Source organism: Primulina tabacum, chromosome 13 (assembly GCF_025594145.1).
Source record: "Primulina tabacum isolate GXHZ01 chromosome 13, ASM2559414v2, whole genome shotgun sequence".
Classification (NCBI taxonomy): Eukaryota; Viridiplantae; Streptophyta; class Magnoliopsida; order Lamiales; family Gesneriaceae; genus Primulina; species Primulina tabacum.
In genome coordinates, this window is record NC_134562.1 from 12,321,355 (window position 1) to 12,330,794 (window position 9,440).

The window sequence follows — 9,440 nt, forward strand, 5'->3', positions numbered from 1 at the left end:
TAGTTTGGGTGTAACTCGTGAAAATCGAGAGTTGGCTCGGGGGTGAAATTTAGGTGTCAAATAGGGTTTTAAGTAAAGAAAAATTGGAAAACGGCTCACGGGGGTCGAGTCGGGGTCCATAAGGGCTAAAATAATATAAAAAGACTAAATTTAGAATTTAAGAATTTTATATTAAAGTTTGGTATTTTTCGGGATTAAAACACTGTTAAAACAATTAAGAAAAGATAATTGAAAAAGTCTAACATTTAAGCCAAATAAAATTATGGAAAAAAATTCACGTAAGCTTAAATAATTATTTGGGACATGTTAGAGTCGTGAAATCAAGGAAAAAGTCGAAAACGTAAAATGTTGAGTCCAGGGGTAAAACGGTCTTTTTACACCTAGAAATTAGTTAAGGTCATGGCAGTGCCCTAAATGCTATTTTATGAAAATATGATTATTTTTAAATGTTTATGAATTGTTCATGATTGAATGATGATTTTTAAATGTCTATTTGATTTTTATGATTGAGGGAAGACATTTAAAATACATGTTGCATGCTTGGTTTCAAAAATGAAAAACGTAATGATATTCATGATTTTTCTAAAGTGATGTGAATGAAAAATGTTGAAGGATGTGAAATAATTGTGACTAATTCGTTAATGTTGGCGACGTCGTGAGGGTTATGGTCCCAGTGGGAGCCCGACGATCGTGTTTCCATCATTGCGAATATGTGGTAACGGATATGTGGTAACGGTTTTGTGGTAACGGAAGAATGGGAATATCGTGAGGGGAAAAGGCCCAGAGGGAGCCCATTTATGGGAAAAGGCCCCAGAGGGAGCCCCGACGAGCGTATTTCTATTCGAATCATGATAGGCCAGGGCCCAGTTGACCGGTGAGAGTGTTGCTGGTGTCCCCCGCCGCCCAGTACTGTGGTTTTATGTAGATGGATCCATCGACCCTCATGAGCATGATCAGAAAAGTCACAATTAACGATCTGAATTCAACAAAAGGAAAAGGAAAAGGAAAAGGAAAAGGAAAAATGTTTATGATCATGAAAAATGTTTTATGTCATGTCATGTTGAGGAAAAAGGGAAAGGGTTAAGGTTTATGATTGCATGTCATGAAAAAGTATTTTACGAAAATGTTTATGTTTAAAGTTTTATGCATCATGAAAATATTTATGAAAATGTTTATGTTTATGCATCTTCATGAAAACTATATTTTAAGTACACATATTTTTCACCGTTATATGTTGACTGTATTACGTATTACTTGTTATCAAGATTATGGTGTGTTGAGTCTTTAGACTCACTAGGTGTGATGGATGCAGGTGGTATTGAGGGAGGACTTGATGAGTGATTTGACTGGACTGAAGGCGCACACAACCCGAGGACCAGCGCTTCTACTTTTTCCGCATTATGACTTTTGACTCATGCTTTATGATTAAAGATTTTTAAGATTACTTATGTATGCTTTTAAGAGATTTTTGAGAGGTTTAGTATGGGCTTTACCTTTCAAATTATTGCTTTTTAGGTTTGGTAAAATATGCGACGATTTCATTTGATCACTATTACACTTGGTTTTTAAAATGCTAGTTGGTTAATGTTTAATTTTAAAGGGTAAAATATTTTATAGAAAGGTACATGGCCGAAAAATTGAGTGTTTATAAAAAAAAAAATTTCTAGTACTTTTAAAGCAATAAAAAGGGCAGGACGTCTCAGTTGGTATCAGAGCGAAGGTCCTGCAAAGGGTTGTGCCACCATCAGCGCCGGGAATATCAGTCGTTAAGCCTCAAGTTGTAAGATTTACTTGCTTTATGTGATTTTATATGATTTAACCTGCATGACGTTATGGATATTATGTTTATGATACATGTTTAATAGCTTTTTGAGTAGTATTGCCTTGCATGCTTAAAATGCTAATTAAGTCAGGATGTGTTACATGATTAGAGAACTTAGATTTAAATGCATGTTGGTTACGTTAGAATTTGGAAAACATTCAGATAAAATGCCTCCTAGACGCGTACCCGTTATCGAGAATCAGGCAGAGAACAGTGTTAATCGCAGAGGGAATAGTCAAAGAAATGCACCACCACCACCACCTCCTCCAGGGGATCCTGCTACTCGTGCATTAGAGGGTATGGCTCGTCTCTTCGAGCAACAGTTACAGCAGCAGCAGATACAGCAGCAACAGCTACAGCTGCAGTTACAGCAGATGCAGCAGCAGCAGCCACAGCAGCCACCTAGGCCACAGCATGATATTTATGAGCAGTTCCGGAGGCTAGGGCCGAAGGAATTTTCTGGCACCACCGATCCATTTGCTGCAGAGAGTTGGATCCGATCACTCGAGGTACATTTTCGCTATCTGAACATGGGAGACGCCGACCGTGTGAGGTGCACTACTTATCTGCTTAGGGATGACGCTTCTTTATGGTGGGAAGGAGCCGAGCATGGTGTTGACCTTGCTACACTCACTTGGGCACAGTTCAAGACGAAATTCTATGAGAAATACTTTACTGCTGACGTCAGAAGCCGGATAAAGAGGGAATTTATGACTCTCCGCCAGGGAGACGTACCTGTTGCCGATTTTGTGAAGAAGTTTGATAGGGGTTGCCACTTTGTACCCCTTATTGCTGGAGACGCGGAAGAAAAACTTAGGCATTTCAAGGATGGCCTAAGACCTACCATTCGGGATAAAGTCATGATGATGCGTCCGGAGAATTATGCTATGGCAGTTACTTATGCATATCAGGCTGAGCAGTCCTTAAAGGACATTGACTTTGAGATTCAGCGCAAGAGGCAGCACTTCCAGAATAACAATCAACCCAACAAGAAGCCAAATACGGGTCCTCCTAGACCTCAAGGGCCTCAAAAGCCCCAAGGTCAAGTCAAGAAGCCAGCGCCACCAAAGCCACAGAATCCGGGAGCACCAAAGCCTGCTGAGAGGCAACCATGCAAGGAGTGCAACCGTCTACATCTTGGCAAATGCGAGTTGGGATCATATAAATGTTTCTACTGCAAGGAGGCCGGTCACAAAGCTATTGATTGCCCAAAGAGGAAAGCAGCTACTACGGCCCGAGCTTATGTGATGAATGCCGAGGAAGCCGAGGAAGAGGCAGACACTACACTCATCATGGGGAGGATCATCATTCTAGGCGTAGCTACCTATGCTTTGCTAGATTCAGGAGCTACACACTCTTTCATATCAGAAACCTTCATCAAAAGACTGAATGTTACTCCTCAAGATATGGGTTTGGGTTTCAAAGTTTCGATTCCATCCGGTGATCAGATGCTCACGTCTAAGATTGTTAAGAATCTGGAGCTTCGTTTATTCAAAGATGTTGTTCGGGCAGATCTTATTGTGCTTCCTATGCCCGAATTCGATATTATACTTGGGATGGATTGGCTATCTGCGAATGGAGCTTCGATTGATTTCCGTCAGCGATCAGTATCTATCAGGCCACCCAGTGGTAAATCTTTTGTTTTCGAGGCGGCAAGAAACCAGCAAATGCCGCACATTATCTCTTGTCTATGTGCGAGGAAGCTTATTAAGCATGGATGTCAGGCGTATTTAGCATGTGTCACTACTACACATGAATCCATCAGCCAGAAGCTAGAAGATGTTGATATTGTGAGGGATTTTCCTAGCGTCTTTCCCGAAGACGTTTCTGGCATTCCGCCCGATCGAGAGGTGGAGTTCTCTATTGACCTTATGCCGGGCACTGTTCCTATATCTAAAGCACCTTATCGTCTAGCACCCGCTGAAATGAAAGAATTGAAAGATCAAATTCAAGAATTGCTAGACAAAGGTTTTATTCGCCCTAGTTACTCTCCATGGGGCGCACCGGTTTTGTTTGTGAAAAAGAAAGATGGTAGTATGCGTCTTTGCATCGATTATCGAGAGCTCAATAGGGTCACTATAAAAAATAAGTATCCACTGCCAAGAATTGAGGATTTATTTGACCAGTTGCAAGGAGCTTCGATATTTTCTAAAATTGATCTGCGATCTGGATACCATCAGTTGAAAGTCAAGGAGTCTGACGTGCACAAGACAGCATTTCGCACAAGATATGGGCACTATGAGTTTATGGTCATGCCATTCGGGTTGACCAATGCGCCAGCGATCTTCATGGATCTCATGAATCGCGTATTTCAGCCGTATCTGGATCAGTTTATTATTGTCTTCATTGATGACATATTGATCTATTCCAAGAGCAGAGAGGAGCATAGTCGCCATTTGAGGACAGCACTGCAAGTTTTACAAGACAGAAAGCTTTATGCAAAATTCAGCAAGTGCGAGTTTTGGCTTGATAGAGTGGCGTTCTTAGGCCACATCATTTCTAGGGATGGCGTGGAAGTTGATCCGAGTAAAGTTGAGGCAGTAAAAGAGTGGCCAGTACCGAAGAGTGTCACCGAGATTCGCAGTTTTTTGGGACTAGCTGGCTATTATCGCAAATTCATCAAGGGGTTCTCATCTATTGCAGTGCCTTTGACATCTTTGACGAAGAAAAATGCTAAGTTTATTTGGGGATCCGAGTGTCAAGACAGTTTTGACAAGTTGAAGCAAGCTTTGATATCAGCACCAGTGTTATCCATGCCATCAGGGCAAGGGGAGTATGTTCTTTATACCGACGCTTCTAAGCTAGGTTTAGGTGCAGTTCTGATGCAAAACGACCGAGTTATCGCCTATGCATCAAGACAGTTGAAAATTCATGAAAAGAACTACCCTACTCATGATCTTGAGCTTGCGGCAGTAGTCTTTGCATTAAAGATTTGGAGACACTACCTTTATGGGGAGAAGTGCAAAATATTCACTGATCATAAAAGCTTGAAATACTTCTTCACCCAAAAGGAGTTGAATATGAGACAGCGCAGATGGCTTGAATTGGTAAAGGACTATGATTGTGACATTAGCTACCATCCGGGGAAAGCTAATGTAGTGGCAGACGCATTGAGTAGAAAGGCAGCGGTTATCACTCAATTATCACTCCAAAGACCGTTGCAGTCCGAGATACAGCGGTTTGAGCTTGCCGTGTATGCTAGGGGCGAGGCCCCTAATATTGCCACATTATCAGTGCAGTCGACTTTGAGAGACAGAATTCGGGATGGACAGCCTACTGATGAGCAGTTGCAAAAGTGGAGAGCAAGAGATGAAGCCAAGGGCCGGAATTTATATTCAGTAGTGGATGGCTTAGTCCGTTATCGAGACCGTCTATGGGTTCCTAGTGACGATTCTTTGAGAGATCTTATTATGAAGGAAGCCCACGACACACCATATTCCATTCATCCGGGCAGTACAAAGATGTATAGAGATTTGCAGCTGTTATATTGGTGGCCAGGCATGAAGAGAGACATCTTGAGATATGTATCCGAGTGTTTGACTTGTCAGCAAGTCAAAGCAGAGCATCAGAGACCAGCGGGAAAATTGAAGCCACTCCCTATTCCCGAGTGGAAATGGGAAAATATCACCATGGACTTTGTTGTGGGATTGCCAAAGACAGTTAAAGGATATAATGCCATTTGGGTAATAGTGGATCGTCTTACGAAATCAGCGCATTTTCTACCTATTAAGACGACATTCACCATGATTCAGTATGCCGACTTGTATATTCGGGAGATAGTTCGGCTGCATGGGATTCCTGTATCCATCGTTTCTGACCGAGATCCGAGGTTCACGTCGTCTTTTTGGAAAAGTCTGCATGCAGCGATGGGGACCAAGTTATTGTTCAGTACAGCGTTCCACCCTCAAACCGATGGTCAGTCAGAAAGGGTTATTCAGATTTTGGAAGATCTATTGCGAGCATGCGTCATTGATTTCCAAGGCAGTTGGGAACAAAAATTACCTCTAGTGGAGTTCACTTACAATAACAGCTATCAATCATCAATAGGAATGGCTCCTTTTGAGGCACTCTATGGAAGAAAATGTAGATCTCCTATTCATTGGGACGAGGTTGGGGAAAGAAGAGACATTGGTCCAGATGTGATTGAAGAAACAGCTGAGCTTGTAGTCAAGATTCGTGATAGAATGAAGACTGCACAAAGCCGACAAAAGAGTTATGCGGACAAAGGACGAAGGGACTTGGAGTTTGCAGTAGGCGACCACGTGTTTGTGAAGATAGCACCCATGAAGGGTGTTATGCGTTTTGGCAAGAAGGGCAAGCTTGGTCCTAGATTTATTGGCCCATTCGAGATTTTGGAGAGGATTGGGACACTAGCTTATAGAGTGGCATTGCCACCCGCACTTTCTGGAGTTCACAATGTGTTCCATATTTCGATGCTGCGGAAGTACATGTCTAATCCGTCGCATGTGCTTAATTATGAACCTCTTCAACTAACTCCAAATTTGTCGTATGAAGATAGACCTGTCCAGATTCTGGCTAGACAAGAAAGACGATTGCGTAACAAAGTAATTCCAATGGTCAAGGTCAAGTGGCTGAATCACTCGGAAGAGGATGCTACTTGGGAAACTGAGAGGGACTTGAAGAGTCGATATCCGGATCTATTCGGTAAGTTCTAATTTCGAGGACGAAATTTTATTTAAGGGGGGAGGAATTGTAAGGTCCAAAATTAAGACGACGTAATCCAACTGCATGCGAATCTAGGAAATTATGAAAAATCGAGAAATTAATTGATTTTAGCTGCTAATTAATTATGTGACGTACTTGTTTATATGCTAAATGAGATTTATTTTTCATCATGCATAAAAAAAAATGTATTTTTAGGAATATTCAAGTTACGATCGAGGAACGGGGACTGAGGGCTGAAGAAAACGTAAAATATTTATATTAAATAATTATTTTTAATTATTTAAAAGATGGTCGATGCTTTTTAGTATTTTTATGAAATTAAGGGTTTTGAGGTGATTTTATACGCCGGGGCGTAAATTTTATCGGTGTTGGTTTTTCAACTAAAATACGAGCTTTTTGGCAACCCGGCTAATAAATTCACATGTTTAATTAATCAAAACTTTGGTTAAAATTTTATTAATCCTAATTAAAGCTAATGGGCTTGAATTTGGTGGCTTAATAGGCCTAAAGCCTACTCAGTTAATGAATTAGTATTTAAAGTGTTAATTGTATCAAAAACCCTACACTTTGCAAAAGAAAACTCACGCCTCACTCTGAAAACTCTTCCCTCCCCACACCCACACACACACGGCAGCACACACTTGCAATTAGGAAGGGGTTTTCGAAGGTCTATCAAGAGCAAACCGTAGTCGTCCCTCCGTTCTTCGTCGTCAACGATTATTCGAGCGTATACTACGCAAAGGCACACCTTAATCTCCCTTTTCTCATCCATTACATCATATTATTGTTTAAAGTATGTGTGCATGAAAAGCTTGAAGTCATACATGTATATATTCAGAATTTTCGAAAAAAAAAAGGAGACCATCTTGTACATGCATTGGATTTGTGATTATATGCAATTTGTTTGATGCCATGACTCACGTTTTTTTATACTAAGGGGCTGCCATGATGTCTAGGCATGGATAGGTAAGTATTACACGGGTTTTGGAGTCCCACACACCACACATGAATCGACTAAAACCAAGAAAGAGAGACGAAACCAGAACTCGTGCAGGAACCGGTTGTTGCTGTCAAGTTTGGGGTTCGGTTTTGTTGTGCAGGGACGGAGGGCTTGGTTGGCTCGTTCCAGGGGCTAGCCAGGGTCATGAGAGAGTCAGGAAGGGAGTCCTAGCCACGCTAGGACTCGCGCACTAAGGCAGGGAAGGAGTCCTAGCAAGCTAGGACTCCCACCCGAGAATCAAGGGGATCGCGTGCAGGGTTCTGTGCTTCGCACAAGCTTGGGCGCGCGGTTCAGGGGGTCTGGGCTGGGTCAGGTCTAGTCCTTAGGGTCCTTAGGGGGTGAAAATCAGGTTGGTTTGGTGGCTGGGTTCGTGGTTAGGGGCTAGGCAGTGCGTGCAAGAGACCTTGTCCAACAAGGTTTCTCGGCCAGCTTTTGTTCAGGAAGTAGAGGGCTCGTTTTTGGCATTAGAAGGGTTTCATTGATAAAGTTAGGGTCCAGTAAGTTAATTTATTATGTTGGGCACCTTTTGGCTCGACATAGTTCGGGTGTAACTCGTGAAAATCGAGAGTTGGCTCGGGGGTGAAATTTAGGTGTCAAATAGGGTTTTAAGTAAAGAAAAATTGGAAAACGGCTCACGGGGGTCGAGTCGGGGTCCATAAGGGCTAAAATAATATAAAAAGACTAAATTTAGAATTTAAGAATTTTATATTAAAGTTTGGTATTTTTCGGGATTAAAACACTGTTAAAACAATTAAGAAAAGATAATTGAAAAAGTCTAACATTTAAGCCAAATAAAATTATGGAAAAAAATTCACGTAAGCTTAAATAATTATTTGGGACATGTTAGAGTCGTGAAATCAAGGAAAAAGTCGAAAACGTAAAATGTTGAGTCTAGGGGTAAAACGGTCTTTTTACACCTAGAAATTAGTTAAGGTCATGGCAGTGCCCTAAATGCTATTTTATGAAAATATGATTATTTTTAAATGTTTATGAATTGTTCATGATTGAATGATGATTTTTAAATGTCTATTTGATTTTTATGATTGAGGGAAGACATTTAAAATACATGTTGCATGCTTGGTTTCAAAAATGAAAAACGTAATGATATTCATGATTTTTCTAAAGTGATGTGAATGAAAAATGTTGAAGGATGTGAAATAATTGTGACTAATTCGTTAATGTTGGCGACGTCGTGAGGGTTATGGTCCCAGTGGGAGCCCGACGATCGTGTTTCCATCATTGCGAATATGTGGTAACGGATATGTGGTAACGGTTTTGTGGTAACGGAAGAATGGGAATATCGTGAGGGGAAAAGGCCCCAGAGGGAGCCCATTTATGGGAAAAGGCCCCAGAGGGAGCCCCGACGAGCGTATTTCTATTCGAATCATGATAGGCCAGGGCCCAGTTGACCGGTAAGAGTGTTGCTGGTGTCCCCCGCCGCCCAGTACTGTGGTTTTATGTAGATGGATCCATCGACCCTCATGAGCATGATCAGGAAAGTCACAATTAACGATCTGAATTCAACAAAAGGAAAAGGAAAAGGAAAAGGAAAAGGAAAAATGTTTATGATCATGAAAAATGTTTTATGTCATGTCATGTTGAGGAAAAAGGGAAAGGGTTAAGGTTTATGATTGCATGTCATGAAAAAGTATTTTACGAAAATGTTTATGTTTAAAGTTTTATGCATCATGAAAATATTTATGAAAATGTTTATGTTTATGCATCTTCATGAAAACGATATTTTAAGTACACATATTTTTCACCGTTATATGTTGACTGTATTACGTATTACTTGTTATCAAGATTATGGTGTGTTGAGTCTTTAGACTCACTAGGTGTGATGGATGCAGGTGGTATTGAGGGAGGACTTGATGAGTGATTTGACTGGACTGAAGGCGCACACAACCCGAGGACCAGCGCTTCTACTTTTTC